The following is a 23,188-nucleotide window of genomic DNA, read 5'->3' on the forward strand; positions in this document are numbered from 1 at the left end:
AGCTAAGTCCCCGAGTGTGATGTTAAGTGCACACTCGGAGAAGGTGAATACTTAGGCGATTCTGGATCGCAGCTAAGTCCCCGAGTGTGACGTTAAGTTTACACTCGGAGAAAGTTAAAACTTAGGAGATTCTGGATCGCAGCTAAGCCTCCGAGTGTGACGTGAAGTGCACACTCGGAGAAGGTTAATGCTTAGGCGATTATGGATCGCAGCTAAGCCCCCGAGTGTGACGTTAAGTTCACACTCGGAGAAAGTTAAAACTTAGGCGATTCTGGATCGCAGCTAAGCCTCCAAGTGTGACGTGAAGTGCACACTCGGAGAAGGTTAATGCTTAGGCGATTCTGGATCGCAGCTAAGCCCCCGAGTGTGACGTGAAGTGCACACTCGGAGAAGGTTAATACTTAGGCGATTCTGGATAGCAGCTAAGTCCCCGAGTGTGACGTGAAGTGCACACTCGGAGAAGGTTAATACTGAGGCGATTCTGGATCGCAGCTAAGTCCCCGAGTGTGACGTTAAGTGCACACTCGGAGAAGGTGAATACTTAGGCGATTCTGGATCGCAGCTAAGTCCTCGAGTGTGACGTTAAGTGCACACTCGGAAAAGGTTAATACTTAGGCGATTCTGGATTGCAGCTAAGTCCCCGAGTGTGACGTTAAGTGCACACTCGGAGAAGGTGAATACTTAGGCGATTCTGGATCGCAGCTAAGTCCCCGAGTGTGACGTTAAGTGCACACTCGGAGAAGGTGAATACTTAGGCGATTCTGGATCGCAGCTAAGTCCCCGAGTGTGACGTTAAGTGCACACTCGGAGTAGGTGAATACTTAGGCGATTCTGGATCGCACCTAAGCCTCCGAGTGTGACGTGAAGTGCACACTCAGAGAAGGTTAATACTTAGGCGATTCTGGATCGCAGCTAAGCCGCCGAGTGTGACGTGAAGTGCACACTCGGAGAAGGTTAATACTTAGGCGATTCTGGATCGCAGCTAAGTTTTTTTTTGAGACCGGAATCTGCGACCGCGAAAGAACTTTGAACCTACAAAAAACTCAATCTGCTTTATATTATTTCACCAATACTTGTTCTTTACATTGCTTCAGTCGACGGTCACGTGTAGAAACTCTTGAGGAGATCTCCGTTCCATGCTCGCGGCTCGTCTGTCTCCCTATAGACGTTGTAGAGTCTGTATGCCCCATTGCTCAGCACCTTGGAGATGATTAAGGGTCCTTCCCAGGCAGGAGCCAACTTATGAGGTCTTTGCTGATCCACTCAGAGCACCAGGTCGCCTGCTTGGAACGTACGACTCCTGACGTGTCGCGTGTGAAAACGCCGCAGATCTTGTTGATAAATGGTTGAGCGAGTCAGTGCCATCTCGCGCTCCTCCTCTAAAAGATCCACTCCGTCTTGCCTTGCTTGTTCTGCTTCAGCTTCGGAGAAGAGTTCGACTCGTGGCGCATTGTGAAGAAAGTCACTCGGAAGGACCGCTTCTGCTCCATAAACTAGGAAGAACGGTGATCGCCCTGTAGATCTATTCGAGGTTGTGCGAAGTCCCCAAAGCACTGAAGGTAGCTCGGTAACCCAAGCGCCAGCGGCATGTCCTATCTCTCGCAGGAGTCGGGGTTTCAGACCTTGCAAGATAAGTCCGTTCGCTCGCTCTGCTCGTCCATTGGACTGCGGGTGCGCCACGGAAGCAAAGTCCACTCGGATACCTTGGCTTGTACAGAATCCTTTGAATATGTCCGAATCAAAGTTTGTCCCGTTGTCCGTGATTATGCTGTGAGGTACACCGAATCTGAAGATGATGTCCCTGACAAACTTGACGGCTGTTGAGGCGTCGAGCTTCTTGATGGGCTTGGCTTCGATCCATTTCGTGAACTTGTCGACTGCCACCAACAGATGTGTGTATCCACCTTGGCCTGTCTTGAATGGGCCGACTGTATCTAATCCCCACACTGCAAACGGCCACACAAGAGGGATCGTCTTCAACGCAGATGTCGGCTTGTGGGACTTGTTGGAGTAGAACTGGCAGCCCTCACATCGGTCAACCATATCTTTAGCCATCTCGTTAGCTTGCAGCCAGAAGAAACCAGCCCTGAATGCCTTGACGACGATTGCTCTCGAAGAAGCATGATGACCGCAGGTCCCCGAGTGAATATCCTCCAGAATCAGCTGCCCCTCCTCTGGGGAGATGCATCATTGAAGAACACCTGAGATACTTTCTTTGTACAATTGGCCATCAATGACAGTGAATGACTTCGATCTACGGACTATCTGCCTGGCCTGGACTTCGTCTTCTGGTAGTTCCTGCCTCAGGATATATGCAATGATCGGCACAGTCCAATCGGGGACGACAGAAAGAATCTCCATGACCAGATCAACCACAGCAGATACATCGACTTCAGTCGGATCCGTTGAACTCTTCGGTTGTACCGGCTCCTCTGTAAAAGGATCTTCTTTGACTAAGGGAAGGTGGAGGTGCTCGAGGCAGACGTCACTCGGGACTGGTCTCCGAGTGGATCCGAGTTTTGCCAACTCATCCGCTGCTTGGTTCTTCAGTCTCGGAACATGGTGAAGTTCTAGACCTTCAAACTTCTTCTCAAGCTTCCTCACTGCATTGCAGTATGTAGTCATGGTGGGGTTCCTGACGTCCCACTCTTTCATCACTTGATTGACCACCAAATCCGAATCGCCGTAGACCATCAGGCGACGGACGCGGAGTGAGATGGCCATACGCAACCCGTAGAGGAGAGCTTCATACTCTGCCTCGTTGTTGGAGGAATCGAAGTGTATCCGTAGCATGTACTTGAGCTTGTCGCCCTTTGGCGATATGATCACAACGCCAGCGCCGGAGCCATTCAACATCTTGGACCCATCGAAGAACATTGTCCAATGGGCCGAGTAGATGTGGGTCGGTTGCTGTTGTTCTACCCATTCTGCTATGAAGTCAGCCAGGGCTTGAGACTTAATAGCTTTCTTGGCCTCGAACTTGATATCACAGTATAGCATCTCCATCGCCCACTTCGCCACTTGGCCTGACGCGTCTCAGTTGTGGAGAATTTCTGACAATGGAGCATCAGAAACGACAGACACCGAGTGGTCTTGGAAATAATGGGCCACCTTCTTCGCAGTCATGTAAATCCCGTAGATAAGTTTTTGATAGTGGGGATACCTCTGCTTGGAAGGAGTCAGGACCTCGGAGACGTAGTACACTGGCCGCTGAACTTTGTATGCTTTGCCTTCTTCTTCTCGTTCGAGTGTAAGAACAATACTGACGACTTGATTTGTAGCCGCGATATACAGAAGAAGGGGCTCTTTACTGAGCGGAGCAGTAAGAACCGACTGGGTGGAAAGTAGGACTTTGAGGTCGTCGAATGCGACTTGGGCTTCGTCTGTCCACTCGATGGTATCTGATTTCTTCATGAGTCGGTATAGAGGAAGCGCTTTCTCGCCGAGTCGACTGATGAACCTGCTCAAAGCCGCTAGGCAACCTGTGAGCCATTGAACGTCGTGTATTCTGACCGGCCTCTCCATTCGGACGATGGTCCCGATCTTTTCGGGGTTGACATCGATCCCTCGTTCGGAAACGAAGAAACCGAGTAACTTTCCGCTGGGAACGCCGAATGAACATTTGGCAGGGTTGAGCTTGATATCGTACCTACGAAGGTTGGCGAATGTTTCTGCCAAGTCAGTCAGCAGGTCGGAACCTATGCTTGACTTGACTACGATATCATCCATATACGCCTCCACATTCCGACCGATCTGGTCGAGGAGACATTTTTGGATCATGCACATAAAGGTAGCTCCTGAATTCTTCAAACCGAATGGCATAGTAATGTAGCAGAAGCACCCGAATGGGGTGATGAAGGCTGTTTTTAACTCATCGGGACCATACAGACGGATCTGATGATAGCCCGAGTAGGCGTCAAGAAATGACAGACGCTCGCAACCCGCAGTCGAATCGACAATTTGATCTATGCAGGGGAGCGGAAAATGGTCTTTCGGGCAGACCTTATTGAGATGCTTGAAGTCGATGCACATTCGGAGCGACTTGTCCTTCTTGGGCACCATGACAACATTGGCGAGCCACTCGGAGTGGTGAACCTCGCGAATGAAGTTGGCTGCCAACAGCTTGGCCACCTCTTCCCCGATTGACTTCCTCTTGTGTGCGGAGGACCGACACAGGCGCTCTCGGACAGGCCGAGCAGTGAAATCCACGTGCAGTCAGTGCTCAGCCAACTCCCTGGGTACACCCGGCATGTCAGAGGACTTCCATGCGAAGATGTCCCAGTTCTCACGGAGGAATTGGGTGAGCTCGGCTTCCTATTTAGGATCGAGGGTGGTGGAGATGTTCGTCGGGGCAGCAGTGGCGTCCGTCGGGTGGATGCTGACCTTCTTCGTCTCTCCTGCCGACTGGAATGCAGACTCTGAAGCTGGCTTCTTCGAGCGCATCAGGTCGGCGGGGTCGACTGTTTTCTTGTACTCGTCGAGCTCGAGGACGGCCATCTGCTGGTCGGCGATTCTTGATCCCTGCTGCAGACACTCTTCAGCCCGCTGCCGATTGCCTGTGATGGTGATCACACCCTTCGGGCCTGGCATCTTCAGCTTCGGATATACGTAACATGGACGGGCCATGAAGTGCGCATACGCTGGGCGACCCAGAATTGTGTGATAAGCGCTCTGGAAGTCGACCACTTCGAACGTCAGCTTTTCCTTGCGGAAGTTCTTGTCGGAGCCGAAAACGACGTCCAACGCGATCTGGCCGAGTGACTTGGCCTTCCGTCCAGGGACGACTCCGTGGAACTACATGCTGCTCTCGCTGAGTTTGGACATCGGGATGCCCATCCCCTTGAGTGTGTCGGCGTACATGATGTTCAAGCCGCTGCCGCCATCCATGAGGACTTTGCGCAGTCGGACTCCTTCTACCACCGGGTCGACGACCAGAGCCTGTCTCCCCGGGGTGGGTACATGTGCCGGGTGATCCAACTGGTCGAAGGTGATCGCAGTCTGAGACCATTTGAGGAACTTGGGGTTGGTAGGGGTGGCCATGTTCACCTCTCTGTTCACCAGCTTCAGTCGACTCTTGCTCTCGACGTCAGCGAAGATCATCAAGGTTGCATGGACCTGGGGGAACGGATCCTCCTTGTCCTCCTCATCCTATTCATGGTCCTTCTCACTTGGTTGTCCTTCGCTGAACCCCTGGATCAGGAGGCGACACTTTCGAGTGGTATGCTTCGCATATATGGGGTTGCCCTCTTCATCCATCTTCATATGAATCGGACATGGCTGGTCCAGGATGGGGTTATTGAACTGCTTCTTCTTGGGGGTGAACTGAGCCTTCCCTTTGCCCTTGAACTTGGCATTGGTTACGGCTGCAGCTTCCGCTTGCGGAGCGGTCGGAGCTTTCTGCTTCTGCTTCCGAGTGTTGCCCCCATCTCCATCAACGACTATTTTGTGCTTGCCGCTTCGGATGCGGTCCTCTTCTTCACCATTTGCATAGCGTGTTGCTATCTCCATCATCTGGCTCATGGAGATGTCGCCTGTTCGGCCAAACTTCAGGTACAGATCCCTGTACCGCACGCCTGCCTTGAAGGCGCAGACTGCTTGATGCTCGGTGACGTTCTCCACCGTGTGATAGAGAGTTGTCCAGCGCTGGATGAAGTCACGCAGGGGCTCATTCTGCTTCTGGACGCAGTGCTGGAGCTCCACAAGGCTAGCAGGGCGCTTGCACGTCCCTTCGAAGGTCCTGATGAACACTCGGGCCAGATCTTCCCAACTGTAGATGCTTGAGGGGGCCAACTGGTTCAGCCACGCTCGCGCCGAGCCGTCGAGCATCAGAGGGAGGTGTTTCATGGCGACATGGTCGTCCCCTCCTCCGATCTGGACTGCCACTCGGTAGTCATCCAGCCACGTTTCTGGCTTGGACTCTCCTGTGAACTTGCTAATTCCCGTCGCCAATCGGAAGTTGGGAGGGATGTCAGCCGAACGGATGGCTCGACTGAAACACTCGGGACCAGAAACGATGGCCCTGCTTCCACTCGGACGGTCAATATCGTGACCATCACGGTGGGCTCGGCCCCTATCGTCCCTCCGCTGGGCGATATGCCCTCTTGCGTCGGGCCTTGGGTCGTAAGTGTCAGCGACTGAACGCCGATCATCATGATGTCGGGGCCCGTAGGGCCCACCCCGCGGAGGGGTGCGTGAATGGCGGCGATCTTCGTGATTTATGGAACGGCTGCCTCCTCTATGCGCTGATGGGAACCTGGGCTGTGAACCGACCGATGCGTATTCACATGAACAGAACTATTATAGATCATGTTGTGCGACTGGGAGACCGCCGAATTTTGCTGCTGCGCCGTGTGTAACAGGGCTCGGATCTGCTCGATCCCTCTACCAGCCTCTGAATCAGTCGGCTGGAGGGAATCGGCTCTCTTGGCAGCTGCAGCCAAGTTGAGGAGGGGTGTGCGAAACAGCTCCACGTTGCTCCGCCGAGTGTGTCGACTGGCAGAACGGCGAGGTGGACGACGCGCGCCGGACGCTTCGCCGAACTCGTGCTCGTTCCGGCCAGCTTGACGGGGATCTTCATGGGAATTGGCCATGTGTACTTCTGCTGCAGGCCCGCGACCCGCGTACTCGGAAGGAAACTCAGTCGGAACCGAGCCCGAGCGCTGGGACGGCGGGGCAACCACAACTGACTCTAGAACCGCCACTTGTGAAGATGCGTTCTGGCATGCCTGGGCGTGTTGCACCCAACGCTGGAGCCGTGGACGGCGGGACCGCTTGACGCGGCGCGTGACGGCGGTGTAGGTCGACACCAGAGCCGACTGCTGGAGAAGAAGAATGCCGCGGGCGCCGGCACAGAAGTGCGTAGCCCCGCGACGAGGAAGCGTCTCGACGTCGAGGGGCACATCCCGAAGCCACGCCGAATCATCGACGATGAAGGAGAGAGCACCGAAGAAGATCTGGTGACCCATGCTCGAATCTCCACCGGACGACATGACAAAAGGAAGTAGTCGCAAACTCGCCGGAAGTCGCTTAGACGTCTGTCCCACGGTGGGCGCCAACTATCGTGGGTATAAGCCTGACAGTAGATGTGTCGGGTACGAAAAGGATGGGCAGAGCCTTAGCTACGGCGAGGTTGTATGAGTTCAGGCCCCTCTGCGGTGGAGGTAATAGCCCTATGTCTCAGTGCTCAGGGAGCTTGTTGTTGAGTGGAAATATGGAATACAATGAGTTACTAACCCCTCTACCAGTGGGGGAGAGTGGCTTATATAGAGTGCGCTGCCCTCCACAACGGTTCCGGTACAGGGGTGGAGTAGTGGGGATTGAATGTGTACGTTACAGGTAACGTACGCCCTAAATGCTAATAAATGCACCTGGAAATGTACGACCGTTCCCCTCGAGGAGGGTTACGATGTACCGAGTGGTATCCAGTCGGTTAGCTTGATATCCTCCGAATGTTAATCTCCGACTGGATGGTCGAGGACCTGTTACCGACTGGATGATGGGGACTCCTTAATTCAGTCGGAACTGACTAAGGGCCTTGTCCCTTGTGAGGGGTAGTCCTTGGGTAGGACCTACATGACAGGCCTATGACCCTACCCTAGGACTATAACCCCATCAATATTCATATTCATCTCCTCTTCTTATATAGTACACGGCCATGAGGACGAAGGTCCTACCAGAGCAACGCACGATTGCTGTTGCAGAGAGCTTGCGACCTTTCTGAGGACGGAAGCTATAGATGACAAAGGACGATTTAGTGTAGCTAGGGGCCATTACTGATGTTCGTCCATGTAATCGAATAGACGGGCTCTAGTCCCGATAATTCAGATCTCCATATAATTGTATATATATGCTCGCTTGTAAGATAAGTTAATCTTATATATATGCATAATTATTTCTATTTAAATTATATGAAAACTAATTCCCGAACACCGAACGAGGCATCACGTTAATCTCCCGAACACCTAAACCCTAAAACCCTAAAACCCAAAAATAATTTCATTCAAAAAAAAACCCAAAAATAAGCAAAATCTGAAACTCTTTAGTCCCGGTCCGTGTAACGAACCGGGACTAAAGGTCCTGCCCCTGGGGCGCTACGAGGCGCCCACGTGGAGCACCTTTAGTCCCGGCTTGTAACAGGACCGGGACTAAAGGTTAGGCCTTTAGTCCCGCCCCTTTAGTCCCGGTTGGTGAACCGGGACTAAAGCCCCTTACGGGCCGGGGCTAAAGGCCCCGTCCCCACTAGTGTCATAAGAAGAAAGATCATCAAGAGCTAGCGAAAGAACATATACAAAATTAGAACTGAACTTGGCATGAATATAAAGCTAGCTAAAAATTAACTGAAATTTTAGTTTCTTTATCAAGATGAAGCATTCGAAACAGCCTTTTATGTTTGCGATGTGTTTCCACCTCCAGATTCAGTCCATGGTCAGGTATAAAAAACTCTATGCGGTCTACAGCTCAAAGGACATAATCAAAAGCAAATTGCATCCAACCATCACCCCATAGCTTTGTGTAGTTTGTTTTATGCTTAAACAAAACATCATAGGACCTGGCTTCGTGGGTAACAAGTGTGGTCTCAATCTGCTTGTCATGCCATTTCTTTTCATCCTTTTGTCCATTAATGTAATCAGAAGAAATGCTCTCGCATTGCAAGGCATGTACTGGGAGAATTCTTAAAAAATAAAGGATATAAGTAAAAAATTCAAGCTCTTCGGTCATTCGGTGCTTAAGAATTTGCCTAAACTTGCGTAATTCACAATGAAATAGTTTGGTAAATTAATGGCTATAATGTTTGCATAGATGAACGTACTAAGGGAAACTGAGTTTGATGAATATAATTGTATAAACAAGCAAATTTACATGAAAAAACTATAATAAAATTAAAAATAAGTAAACAAGCAGACATAAAAACTGGATTATGTTCATTGATTACTGAATAAGATACAGGGTAAGTTTTTCCACTAACCATGCGCCTCCAGCATTTCTCATCTAGAATAACATCAAACTCATGGAGTTCTTGAGGGTAAGGTTCGCAACGTCCTTTTGGATCACGACAAGTAGGACAAACCATATCTGGATAAATTAAGAGCAAAAAGTTATGAAATAACTAGAAAATGGTGTAACTAAAGAACAAAAAACACATTAGTTATGGAATTTTGTTGTTTACTCGTATGAAAAAAGAAATTTGACCAGCTATGTGGGTAGGTAACTAGATATTGAGCAACAAATCTAATTGCCTAGTACAGAAATATAAGAGTGTCGTTTACATGACTAATTTATCTTTGTAAACGTCTTAGATTTATTTAGAAAAGGAGGGCTTTGTAGCAGATCTAATCGATCATTAACAAAACAAACGGGAATCCTAAACATAAAACAAGAAAAATCAAAAGAACCTGCTGAAAAAACGTAGCCACGGATTGGAGCATACATTTTAATATGATATATACGTGCAGAAGCAGACCAACAGCCGGGGACGAACGAGGATGGAGCGGAGCAACTCTAGAGAATGCCAGGCGTGCAATTTCTGCAGAGGGACAACTTAAAATTTAATACAGAATAAGTACAGGGTAGTGAGGAACGACATCCATAAAGAACTACAAACCTTATAGGCGGACTAATGGGAGGGAGAGATGGAGGCATCAAAGTGATTGAGAGAGGCATGGGGATGGAATATAACAAACTCGAGAGACCAAGAGACGGAATGAATGCTTGTATTTTTATTTTTCCGATAAAGAGTGAATGCTGATTTTAGAGATAAATACACTGTGAGTGCCTTAACTTGTCCGACGCGGTCATTTTGGTTCCTAAATTTGCAAAATACGCAAAATCGGTGCCGTAACTTGTCCCTCCGTTCAAATAGAGTGCCTCCTCGCGTATTCAGCCGTATGTAGCACACACGTGCCATGTCAGATTGTCGTGGCCCACATGTCAGTGGCTGGTGGTTCGCTGTGGTGATGTAATGCTGATTCTTTTACGGGCAACCCCCTGCAGTTTAGTTTAAAATCGTAAAAAAGCCCTTGTTCTCCATGTATATGGTCAGTTCCCTCAATTCCCAAATCAAAAAGGAAATCCCTAATTCTATACATGCGACCACGGCGGCGGCTCCATCTTCTTCGATTCGTCCTTGGCCGGCGTGGATCTAGACGAGGAGGATAGAAGGCCGGCGTCATTTCTTCCCCCCTTCCTCCTTGCCGGTAGAGATGGCTGACGGCTGTGACGAGGAATAGAAGCCGACGGCCGTGTACTACTGGGGATCGAAGAGGAGCTCCAAGGTGATGAATCTCGTCATCTTTGATGCATTTCCTCATGCGTTCTAGTTTATTTATGGTGATGAATCTCGTCTTCCTTTGGCTTCAGGACGAGGAGTTTGACCAGTTCAATGCTGCCAACCGCATGTCAGTTGAGGGCATGGATGGCAGGGCGAGGCTCGGTGAACTGGCTAGGAAGAACCAGTTGTTGCAGAAAGAGATTGAAGAAAAGGAGGCTGAGAAGAAGGCTCAAAAGGAGAAGCGCAAAATGGAGAAAAGGATGATTGCTAAGATTCACAAGGAAGAACTGGTGTTTAGAGATAGGATGTTAGTATTTGCCATCAGTATATGTTTTGGCTTGTGTGCCATTTTGTTTGCACTAGTAATGAAGAAGTAGATCAGAGGTGTCATGTGTTAAGTAGTTTGTGTCCTTGTCAAATGCAAGCATGTGTTAAATGGCAAAGATTTGTATTGTGCTGTTTTGACTGATATATTCAGTTATCTTGTTTTGAACACAACATATCATCACAATTTGACTGATATTGTCCTGTTTTGAACACAGAAATATTGTCCTGTTTTGACAGAAATATTGTCTCTTTAAACATAAAAATATTGTCCTGTTTTGACATAAATATTCAGTTATTTTTATTTGACTGAATTTAGGACAACTTAACTCACTAAACACAACATATCATCATAATTTTCATGCCAAAATAAACTCCATATCAATACACATCAGTACCATGCCGAAATGAACTGCATATCAAACACATAAGTACCATGCCAAAATAAAAGGGTCTCTCTTGTCTCCATATCAATACACATCAGTTCATTCATGAACTATAATGCAGCAGAAGTTCATTCATGAACTAACACTAGATCTGACACACAAGTGAAAATCAAAGGGAGAGGAAATCATGAAGATCATTAGGCATGCATAGCAATCTATGTATTTTTTCACTGCATCTATTAAACCCTGAAAAGAAATGTGATTTGGTGATAAACAATTGTAAGTAACACTAAGCCATGAAGAGTTGCTAATCTTTTGAAAAGAAATGCTAACCTTTTGCTTGTCACTCATGATTGTATATGGTGAAGAGTTGCTTATATTCAAGTCATCCTTCAAAGATGCTAAGAACCACTCCCAACTGTATGTTGACTCAACTTCACATAGACCAAAAGCTATATGGAATATACAATCGTTGGGATCAACTCCAACTGCTTTAAGTAAATTCCCTTTGTATCTAGTTTTTATGTGGCAACCATCAAGAAAGATTATCGGTCTGCAAGCCGTAAGATACCCTCTCTTGCATGCATCATAAGACCAATACAATGTTGAGAAGTGGTCCTTCGTCTCCTTAGTTTTATCATCAAAAACCTCCTTCGTGCATAGGAAAACTTGCTTCCTGGGTTTGTCCTCCTAAGCTCTTGGCCATAATCCCACAACACATTGTATTGGTCATCATCTTCGCCTCTAATCTTCTTAACTGCTGCTCTTCTTGCCCTTCCTAGCTTACTTCTCTTTGCAACCATGTTAAATTCCGTCTCGACTTTCTCTGAAAACTTTCTCGAAGGCATTTTCTCATTGTCTCTGAATTCTTCTCTGAATTGTGCAGTCAGAAATGGGGCTGTAAGAGCTTTCAGGTCCCAAGCCTTGGTGCATGTGTTATTGTCAAGATATTTCTTTATCTGTATGCTACTACTCCTGTTATGTTTGTCTGCCTTCAAATACCAACTACATCCAGGCTTGCATACTGCCTCAAATTTGGTGGATGTATTCCTTATCTTCTTAACCTTTACTCTGTTTCTCACACTGTATGCAACCACAGCAAGCCCGAGCTCTTTCATGTCACCAAAAATCATGCCAACTTTAAAAGCCGGTGCTTTCAGGTCAGTAGATGGATTGAATGTGCTAAATTTGTGCCTAAGATTGTCTCCTTCTTCTTTCGACAGGTTCAAATGGCTGTCATCTAAGGCATCTTCAGGAAGTTCACCTTCAAAGTCCTGCAAAATCTCCTTCTCTCTATGATCATCAACATCTTTGTCTACATTGTTATCAAACAAATCATCATCACCTTCTGCTACTTCATAATCACTCTCATAAAAGTCCCCATATGTTTCAACTTCTTCAGTGGCATCATCTCCATGTTCTTCACTACTGTCATTTGCATCTTTAGCACCACTATCATCAGTCTCACAATTGCCATCTTCTTCCTCAAATTTCTGATTTGTAACATGTGAGCTACTGTCTTCACCGAATGACATAAATCTTTTTGCTTTCTTGTAGTTACATCTCATATGTCTTGGATTTCTGGTTTGTCAAAGCTGGGTACATTTTCTTTACCCTTTGCTGACTTAACTGGAGTAATAACCCTTGGGAGCTCATGCATCCCCACTCCCAACGCATCATCAGTGCTTACTGACTCTAGGGTGTCAGCATGATCTACCGGTAGGAGCAAGTTTTTGTGATCCACTCTTGCAGCAATCATAAGGACAATGTCTGCATCACACGCATTCAACTGTAGGCCATCACACATAGAATTCCTAGGTTTGCTCCAGTACACATCAATCTTGGAGATTTCTCTGTTATATCCCAATTGGAGAAGGAAATCGTCAGTCCACAGAATTGACCAAGTATCAGTGTCACAACCATCAAACCAATCGACTTCATGATCCATGTAGGTCATGTTGCTATCACTTTCACAGAAAAACCCTTTGTGATGGATCTTAGCTGAGAACATTCCATCAAATTGTACTGCACAAATAAGAAAACTATCACTACCACATATCCAAGATCATCCGCTTCCAAATAAAAAGTCCCCTCCTTGATAACCCCCCAAAAAACCCTAGCCCTATTACGCCTGAAAAGGGAGGAACAACAGAGAAATGAAGGTACTAACAATAGGAAGGAGGTCCCTCGCCTGGACGTCGACTACGCGGGCCATCCATCGCTGTGGCAGCCGCCGGTCGCCGTGCCGTGCCGCACCAGCTTCACCGCCGCCTTGCACTGATCGGGAGAAGAGGAGAGGGCACGAAGCGGTGCGACTCAGACAGAAGAAACAGGGGATTAAGGGACCGTAAAAGAAAAATCACCACGACGCGCCACCAGCCACTGACATGTGGGCCACGAAACTCTAACATGCCACGTTTGCGCTACATATGACTTAATACGTGAGGAGGCACTGTATTTGAACGAAGAGACAAGTTACGGCACCGATTTTGCATATTTTGCAACTTTAGGAATCAAAGTGACCGCGTCGGACAAGTTAAGGCACTCACAGTGTATTTATCTCTTGATTTTATAGGTGTGCGACTACGCATATTCCGATGGGTTACGGGCACATGTAATCCTTTGGCCCGGTCAGATTTCTCATAATTGGCTAGTGTTTCTGCTTCCCGTGCCTCACAAAACAAAGGATGCCACGGTTGTTCATATAGAAGGGTCACTTATTTTGTGTGCATTGTTGTTAGTTTATGAGGGCACGACCATAATTAAGATCGTATTTTTGCCGTCAGATCTAAGACGGACAGCTATGTGTCCTTTTACTTCCTCGAACTCTTCTCTAGGTGTTCAATGATCAAAAGACTAATTGATGAACGATGGCACATATGTTTGGTGTGACTATTCAGTACTGCAGTATTTCAGATACCGTGCCATAATTAAGTTGGACTGGTTCTTGATTTTTCCATGCCGCTTAAGCTTTTGCATCACAGAGTATGCTTCGTGTCTCCCTGCCAGGCGTGCCTTTGGCACACACATCCTCATGCATGTCCCGCGAACAAATTCGTGTCTCTTCCTACTACAGAACTGTGCTATAGTTTGACATCATGGACCGTGCTTCGTGTCTCACAACGAGTTGTGCCTCTCACACCTGTATCCCCGTCCATGTCCTTTGTAAACATACTTGCACCTTCCTAGTGCTCTAGTTTTACATCAGCACCGTGGTTTGTTTCTCCCTGCCAGACATGCTAGTCACACACAAAGCACATTGTGTATACAAAGTACAACTATGTGTATCTTCGTAATATAAATCCATGCTTCTGTTTTGCATCACGGACGTTCCTGTCTAAAACCGTGCTTCGTCTTTCCGTATCACCCGTGCCTCTCGTATACACATCACTGTGGATCTGCTGTGTATAGAGACAGTGCATCTTCTTAACAAAAAAATCGTGCTTCTGTTTTACATCACGAACGTTCTTATCTAAAAACACGCAGCACCGTGCATACCCATAGTACACGTACCTGCATCTTGTAAATATGAATATGTGCTTCTGTTTTACATCACGAACGCTCCTATCTAAAAACACGCAGCACCATGCATACCCATAGTACATGTACGTGCATCTTGCAAATATGAATTTGTGCTTCTGTTTTACATCACGAGCGTTCTTGCATAAAATCGTGCTTACTGTCTGTGTGTCATCCGTGTCCATCACGTTCTTTGAAGGGGAATTCGCATAAGGGAAAAGAGAGGCATGGTATTGAAGTTAGTATAGGTTAGTGGAGTCACGGTGTGTGGTGCGTCAGATCTAAGATAGACGATAGGGTGTCTGTTTGCTTTCTCGAAGTCTTCTTTAGGTGTTCAACGGTCAAAAGACCAACTCATGACTGATGGTGCGCCTGTTTGATGTGAAAATTCAGTATGTCAGTTACCGTGCCATAATTAAGTTGGAATCATTCTTGATTTTTCCACGCCACATTAACCTTTTGGCATAATGGTGAGTGTCGGGGGATTCATGATTCAACAATCTGGGGAAGCACAACCGTTTATTGCGGTTACCAACTCACATTGATGGACATGGTAACCGAGTCGTCTTTCGTCAAGGTTATATACTAGTCGGTTCTTGTAGGTCACCACACCCCCATTCTCGCCACGGAACTGCAACCATTTCCTCATCGGCATCACCACGTCCAATTCTTGCCACAAAACCACACCTCTACTTTGCAATGGCACACTTCTTGTGCGGCATGGATGACGGGAGGAACACTATTGAGTATCTCTAGATACAGGTTGATGGGAACACCAAGCTCAATGTCTGGTAGACCAGCAAGCCTTACAAGGTGGAGGAGATTATTGCCATGTTTGAGCAATCGTTACGGGAGGACGAGTACAAGTTTGTTGGTCTGGACGTGGAGTACACTCGGAATGGTTATTGGGGTAACAGGAAAGTTTCCCTCGTTCAACTCGCGGTGGGCAAGCATGTTCTGCTCTATCACATGTGCAAGGCAAGATGGGAGTGTCCGGCTCTGAAAGATTTCCTCGTAAACAGGAGTATAACATTCACTAGCATGGACGTCAGCATGGACAGAAGGGTTCTCTTACAAAGTTCCATCTGTATTCCAATAGAGTATCACATCTACATTCATGAGGAGTATCTGATCAAAGGCGGCCAAGAAAGGGACTCCATGGCAGACGCGGCAGCACACATTATAGACAAATTTCACTGATATGAAGTCAACATTTCCAAAAGACAAGCATCACTAATAGGATTGGAAGCCACTTTCTCTGTTGCACTTGAAATATGAAGCAATTGTCTGTGAACATTTTATTTTAAATTTGAATTTTTTGTTTTGACAGAATGTTTGTTCTTATTCTAAATTTGCACCACGTCCATTTTTCTTCAGGACAGGTATGTGATCTTTGAGATTTACTACCGTATTCTAAAGATGAAGGACCGTCTACATAAGCGCTCTCTCCCTTGCTACAAACGTTGACGTTTTTCAGTAGTCTCATACTATTATGGATCTCAAGAGAAATATGTAGTTGTTAACTTCTACCACTTGCAGATAGATAATACTTTGTTTTGTATAATTGATGTGGTTTTGCTTCAGGTGGAGGAAGTACTAGTTTGTAAATTTGAGACTATCATGCTTGCTTACTTGATGCTATGAAAAATATATTTTTCTATGTTTTGGTATTTTGAGAATACGTTTATTAACTATGGACGTTGTTGGAGAGATATTTTTAACTAGTTATTTTGAAAAAAATTCTCGTTGGTGGAAGTTAAGAATCAATAAGGGTGGTCCATAATTTTTATACACATGGTCGCTTTGAATATTGTAATGGCACGTCCATGAATATTGTAGTGGCACAGTTCAACGTGTTGAGCCGAGGCACTATGCTAGGAAGATGCCTATATTTGAGACGTTTACTCTTAGAGGTATGACAATGAAGCTAGTGGCTGCACTCTCTTGTATTGGGAAGAGTCACGGTCATTGCTTTATATTGCAAATGTTCAAGTTGAGACGTTTACTTTGTTCCAAAAGCTCGGCTGGAAAAGACACACTTTTGTGGCTATGTATTCTAAGTATCACAAGTGTCCTTCTAGTAGTTTTGCATTTCCCATTTCGTGCTTTATTGGGGAAACCATTTTTCTAATCATGTTGAGGCACAGTTCAGACAATGACCTAGAGCGTAAGTGTTTATAATGACACTTTGAGAAGCTAAGGCGGAAGAAGCATAGTTGTGCCACTTTGTAATGCACAGTCGCTAGTGGAACTGAAGCACGATAGTATGAAAGCCTAAGGCTTTCATTGTGGGCATGGCGGTGAAGTTAGTTGAGGCACGGAAATGTGTTATTTAGAGTCACCATCATGTGTGTTTGTCCCAAACCTTTGTTTTGAGACGTTTCCTCAGAGAGGCACATTTCTATTATATGAAGGGCCATGATGCTATGGTCAAAATAGTAAGGGTCTTGTTTCTCTATTCCAAAATTTCACCACCTTGTTCGAAAACTTACTTCCTGTTTGCTCTCCTTCAAAGTACAACGAGATTTTAAGTAGGGCAAACATAGTTGTGATGCAGCAGATATCTAGTACAGATAGAAATATATGATGAATCGTTGTTCTTTCAACAACACCAGATAAAATAGGTGAATCCTTCTTGTTTCGTCTACTATGTGTTAAAATAGTAGACATCAAAGGTGTGGTCTTCTGCAGTTTATGTTGAGCTTCTTGAATACATTATGCAGTCCTTCGAATATTTTGCCCTTGTTGTAGCAATATGTCACCATTTTGTAAGTTAGTTGTTCTTGCAACTGCTTCACATAGATCAAAAAGCAAAGAAATAATATTTTAAGATGAATTATTCTAAAACTCAATGGTACAACTCGCTTGTTTGAACATTATATATTAACATCTTGTGCTTGTTCTCAAACTTACTTTGTTGATAAAAAAGGGTGTCCTCGTATCAATCAGTGGCATCAAGTGCATTATGTAAATACCACTGTCATCCATGTCAATTGAGAGTAATATATCGCTGATTACAGGATGAACGACATATATGGATTACGAATTATCAAATAAAAGGAGGTTGATCTACAGGTACAGGAACAAGCAACTCACTCTCTTTTAGATTTAGATACACTTGTCACAGGTTGAACATTGAATTCGTTTATGCTATGTGGATAGCTATTATAAGCTGGATGGAACATCCTCTTCAGGTTTCCGATTAGAACGTCTGAATGTTCCTTTATAACGTTGCAATTGACATAAGGGCACAAGATCTCGAAGCATTTCTTCTCAAAATTAACAATTATCAAGTATATAAAGTGATTTTTTTCTCACACGAATTAACACCTAAAACAGTAAGCAGGAAATTTTATGAGAGGGGAAAATAGAAAAAACTAGATAAACAAAGATCAACAAAATACAGTGGAGTTAGTAAGATCAACTCTCAAAGTTGCAAACATTGGATATTCTGTAGCCAATTGTTTTTTATGATGTATTGATTTATAAGTTCAATGATTACTGCTACTGCAACAAAAGACCTTCCAACGACGCCGGAAATAGGAGTGTTGCTTGATACTCCTCAGCAACGGCACCATGAATCCTTCTGCTATGGCTACGCCTTAAGGGACTTCCTAGGCAAATATGCAAAGGATTTCCCCCGTGGCCTTGGAGCCTTGCGTTGGTGTTCCCTCGAAGCGGAAAGGGTGATGTAGCACAGCGGTGGTAAGTATTTCCCTTAGTTTGAGAACCAAGGTATCGATCCAGTGAAGGAGTATCACAAGTGCGTGCACAAACACAAAAAGCTTGCTCCCAACGCTATGAAGGGGTTGTCAATACCTTATAGATTGTTCGCCAAGTGAGAACTGAAAGCAACAAAGTAACAAAGCAAAGTAAAAGGGAAAGTGGAAACGATAGAAGTGAATAGACCCGGGGGCCGTAGTGTTTACTTGTGGCTTCCCTCATGAAAGCAAGTAGACAGTGGGTGAACAAATTATTGTCGAGCAATTGATAGAACCGCGCAAAGTCGTGACGTCATCTATGGCAATGATTATATCTATAGGCATCACGTCCAAAACAAGTAGATCGATACCTTCTGCATCTACTACTATTACTCCACACGTCGGCCGCTATCCAGCATGCATCTAGTGTATTAAGTCCAAAAGAACAGAGTAACGCCTTAAGCAAGATGACATGATGTAGATGGACAATCTCATATCTACGACAGAGCCCACCTTGTTACCCTTGATGGAAACTACACGATGTGTGTCTTGCTGCCCCTACTGTCACTGGGAAAGGTCACCACACGGTAAGAACCCAAAACCAAGCACTTCTCCCATTGCAAGAATCATAGATCTAGTTGGCCAGAAAAAACCCAAGACTCGGAGAGACTTACAAGGATATCAAATCATGCATATAAGAAATCAGCAAAGACTCAAATATATATCCTAGATAATCTGATCACAAATCCACAATTCATCAGATCTCGACAAACACACCGCCAAAGAAGATTACATCAGATAGATCTCCATGAAGATCATGGAGAACTTTCTATTGAAGATCCAAGAGAGAGAAGAACCCATCTAGCTACTAATTACGGACCCGTAGGTCTGAAGTGAGCTACTCACGAGTCATTGGAGGGGCGATGATGATGATGAAGAAGCCCTCCAACTCCAAAGTCCCCTCCGGCAGGGCACCGGGAAGGGTCTCCAGATGAGATCTCGCGGAAACGGAAGCTTACGGCGGCGGAAAAGTATTTTCGTGGATCCCTTGATTTTTTGCTGTATTTTAGGGAATATATAGGCGAAAGATCTAGGTCACGGGGCGCCAAGGAGGCCAGGAGCCTGCCCACCACCGCCCCCTGGTGGCGGAGAGGGGGCTTGTGGGCTCCCTGTAGCCCTCCTGGCTTGGCCTACAAGCCTCCTGATCTTCTTCCGTTCAAGAAAAAATCATTTCGGGGATTTTATTCTGTTTGGACTCCGTTCCAAAATCAGATTTGAAAAGAGCCAAAAACACAGAAAAAAGAGGAACTGGCACTTGGCACTGCATTAATAAGTTAGTCCCAAAAAGATATAAAAGGTGCATAAAACATCCAAAGATGACAAGATAACAACATGAAACCATCAAAAATTATAGATACGTTTGAGACGTATCAAGCATCCCCAAGCTTAACTATTGTTCGTCCTCGAGTAGGGAAGTGATAAAGAATGAATTTTTTATGCTTTCATGCTACCTAGCATAGATGTCCTTTGTAACTCCTCTTATGTGACGTGAATGTTCAGATCCATTAGATTCAAAACAATAGTTTTCTATTGACGTGGAAATAGTAATAATTCAAACAAACTAGCAAGGTAATCATGAACTTTCGAAATAACAAGGCCAAAAGGAAGTTATCCCTACAAAAGCATATAGTCTGGCTATGCTCTATCATCATTGCACAATGAATTTAAATCATGCACAACCCCGGTATTGGCCAAGTAATTGTTTCACACCTTTACTTTCTCAAACCTTTTCAACTCTCACGCAATACATGAGCTAGACAAAATAAGGAGAAGATGATCACATTAACTAGGCATATCAATGAGCTGTGGAGATGCTCATCAATAGATATCAATGTGAATGAATAGGGATTGCCATACAAATGATGGACTAGAGCTAAGAGTATGTGAAAGCTCTTAAAGAAAACTAGTGGATATGCATCCAACTTGCTTGCTCAGGAAGACCTAAGGCAATTTTGAGGAAGCCTATCATTGGAATATACAAGCCAAGTTATATAATGAAAATTTCCCACTAGCTATATGGTGGTGACAAAACGAGAGACTCTCAATCATGAAGATCATGGTGCTTAATATGCACAAGTGTGGAAAAGTGGTAGCATTGTCCCTTCTCTATTTTTCCCTCATTTTATTATTATTTTATTATTTTTTGTGGGCTCTTTGGCCTCTTTTTTTTTATTTTTTTATATTTTGGTGGGCTTCTTTGGCCTCTTTTATTTCCTCACATGGGACAATGCTCCATCAATGATATCGTCACACTTTCAACTCAAAACTTAGAGCAACGACGACTCTATATGGAATGCCTTCGGTAGTGTACCGTGACAATGATCTAGCATGGCATAGACATTAATGGAAACATCATGCTAGCTATCTTACGATCATGCAATGGCAATGTAGACGTGGTGGCACATGTCGTGGTGGTAGTTGCATGGAAATATATCCCGGAATGACTTTGAAAAAGCCATAGTAGGTAGGTATGGTAGCTGTTTTGAGGGAGGCTAATGGTGGGTTTTGTGCACCGGCGAAAGTTGCACGGAACTAAGAAGATAGTGATGGTGGAAGGTGAAAGTGCATCTAAACCATGGACTCAACATTAGTCATGAAGAACTCATATACTTGTTGCAAAAGTTTTATTAGTAATCGAAACAAAGCATTCAACACATACTCCTAGGGGAAGGGTTGGTAGGTATAAACCATCGCGCGATCCCGACCGCCACGCAAAGGATGACAATCAATAGACTAATCATGCTCAGATTTCATCACATAGCGGTTCACCATACGTGCATGCTACGGGAACCACTAACTTCAAAACAAGTATTTCTAGATCCACAACATCTTACTAGCATAACTTCAATATTACCATAACCACAACTCAAAACTAATTGAGATCACTACAAGGAATATGCTAATACACGACGCTATATTTTCGTCGCTACATCGTCACGGTTTTTAGTTTACGACGATCTCACGACGAAAAACCAAGGGTCGAAAACGGAGCGTCGCAAATGAACAGAAGCGACGTTTTGATCAAACTCGTCATAACCTTTACGACGATTCCTGAATTGACGTAACCTTTACGACAATCCTAAATCGTCGTTGGCAATCTAACTCAGTCCTACGTGGCAGTCCTACGTGGCAAAATTACGACGAAATCAAAACGTCATGGTTGAAATCAGCCCAACCCATTTCAATTGATCACATGGGCTGCTTTTATTTTTTTGGGCTTTTTCTTATTGGGCGTCTTTTTGGGCATTAGCCCATTTATAGTCAGTTTTAGTTTTTCTTTTTCGAATTTTTTTGGGCCCTCGCCTTTTAGTGCCCAAATACATTTGGTCCAGTTTCAGTTTTGGCCTTTTTTAATTTTTGAATTCAGCAACTTTTATTTCCAGAACTTGGTTTCATTTTTATTTATTGGGCCTTTTTCAACAAATTATTTGTCCAATATTGAATGCAGCACTATTTCATATTCAAATCAAGAAAACTCCAAGTCGAATTAAAATCATCCATCATATAACATCACATAATACATCTCCCAGGTTAAATAACACAATAACTCATCTGATTCACAGTTGACAATTAGATACCAGTTTTCACAGCTGAAGGATCAACCCAGAAGAATCTCAAAAGATAATACAGAAATTAGCACTCGCTGTGAAGAAGTCATCCTGCTCTTGCTTCCCCACTCCTAGTTTTGCATCCCTGATACCAGCTTTTATGGGCTCTAGTATACCTGCATCCAAACAAAGTAATGTATTGTTGAGGCGCACGAACTAGATAGCAATGCTAAATTGTAAAATGTCTTTCGAAGAACAAAATATCATCTCAGGTGAAACTGTAGTGTAAGTTTAAACAAAATATGAGGTAGAAATAAAAGAAAATGTTCAGATGTTCAGGAATGTGAAATAACAAATATACTCTCGTTACCAAAGTTGGCGAGAAAACTGCTGCAGATTAATCTTCTCTGGGTTCTTTTATAGTAGAATAAAGCTACAGTATGTGATGTGAGCCTGTGATGGTGGTAGCATACTTATGTACTTCATAGCATTAAAAAAGACAGAGACACTCTGACTGGAACTTGCTTTACATTACCACCACCGCACGAGATCGCAACTCACCACCGCACTGGACTATAGGACATGCATGAACTATAGGGTATGCGAACACAGCAGCACTACACCAATTAATTTGTAAGCATTGTCTGCTATTGGATTGATAGCCACTATTAACAAGTCAAAATCCCTCCCAGCATCAGTATATAACACGAACCATTACCAAACCGTGTAGCATGCAGTGATAAAAAAAGGCCCAACACAGAGTTGCAAGAGACCAAAATCATCCACATGATATATCAGTCGTCGTTCATTCACAAAAGAAAAAATTGAGATTGCGGCAGACACCATCACCACAGCCCCAAACCCAACCCAAGAAATTTCCATGGCGCGATGGCCAGTATACAATTACCACAGCTCGATGGTTGTGGACGAGAGTAAGCATGCATAGGAAAGGAAGCGAGTGGCTCACCTAGGCCGTAGTCAGAGAAGAAGTATTCACCGGAGGCGTCGGAGGAGGAAGGGGGCTCCAAGGAGAGCAGGAGTGTTTTTGCACCAGCTCCCAACTCCGATACGGCCTAGCAAATAATAGAAATTGTTGAGCTACATTCGATCAGGTAGCATAGCAAAATAAAAGAAGTGCACATTTTTGAGCTAGGATAGCAAACAAGTGACAACCAAACTTAGAGCAAGACTCCAATACTTGTTGTTTCTGACAAAACAGAAAGACATTTAAACAGAGAAGAGATGTAGCAGGGAGCCATCACATGCATATATAATATATACTCCCTCCATCGCGTAATGTAAGACGTTTTTTGACACTACACTAGTATCGAAAACATCTTACATTATGGGATGGAGGGCGTAGGGGATAAATAAATGAGCTAA

The sequence above is a fragment of the Hordeum vulgare genome, chromosome 3H, assembly GCF_904849725.1.
Source record: "Hordeum vulgare subsp. vulgare chromosome 3H, MorexV3_pseudomolecules_assembly, whole genome shotgun sequence".
NCBI lineage: Eukaryota > Viridiplantae > Streptophyta > Magnoliopsida > Poales > Poaceae > Hordeum > Hordeum vulgare.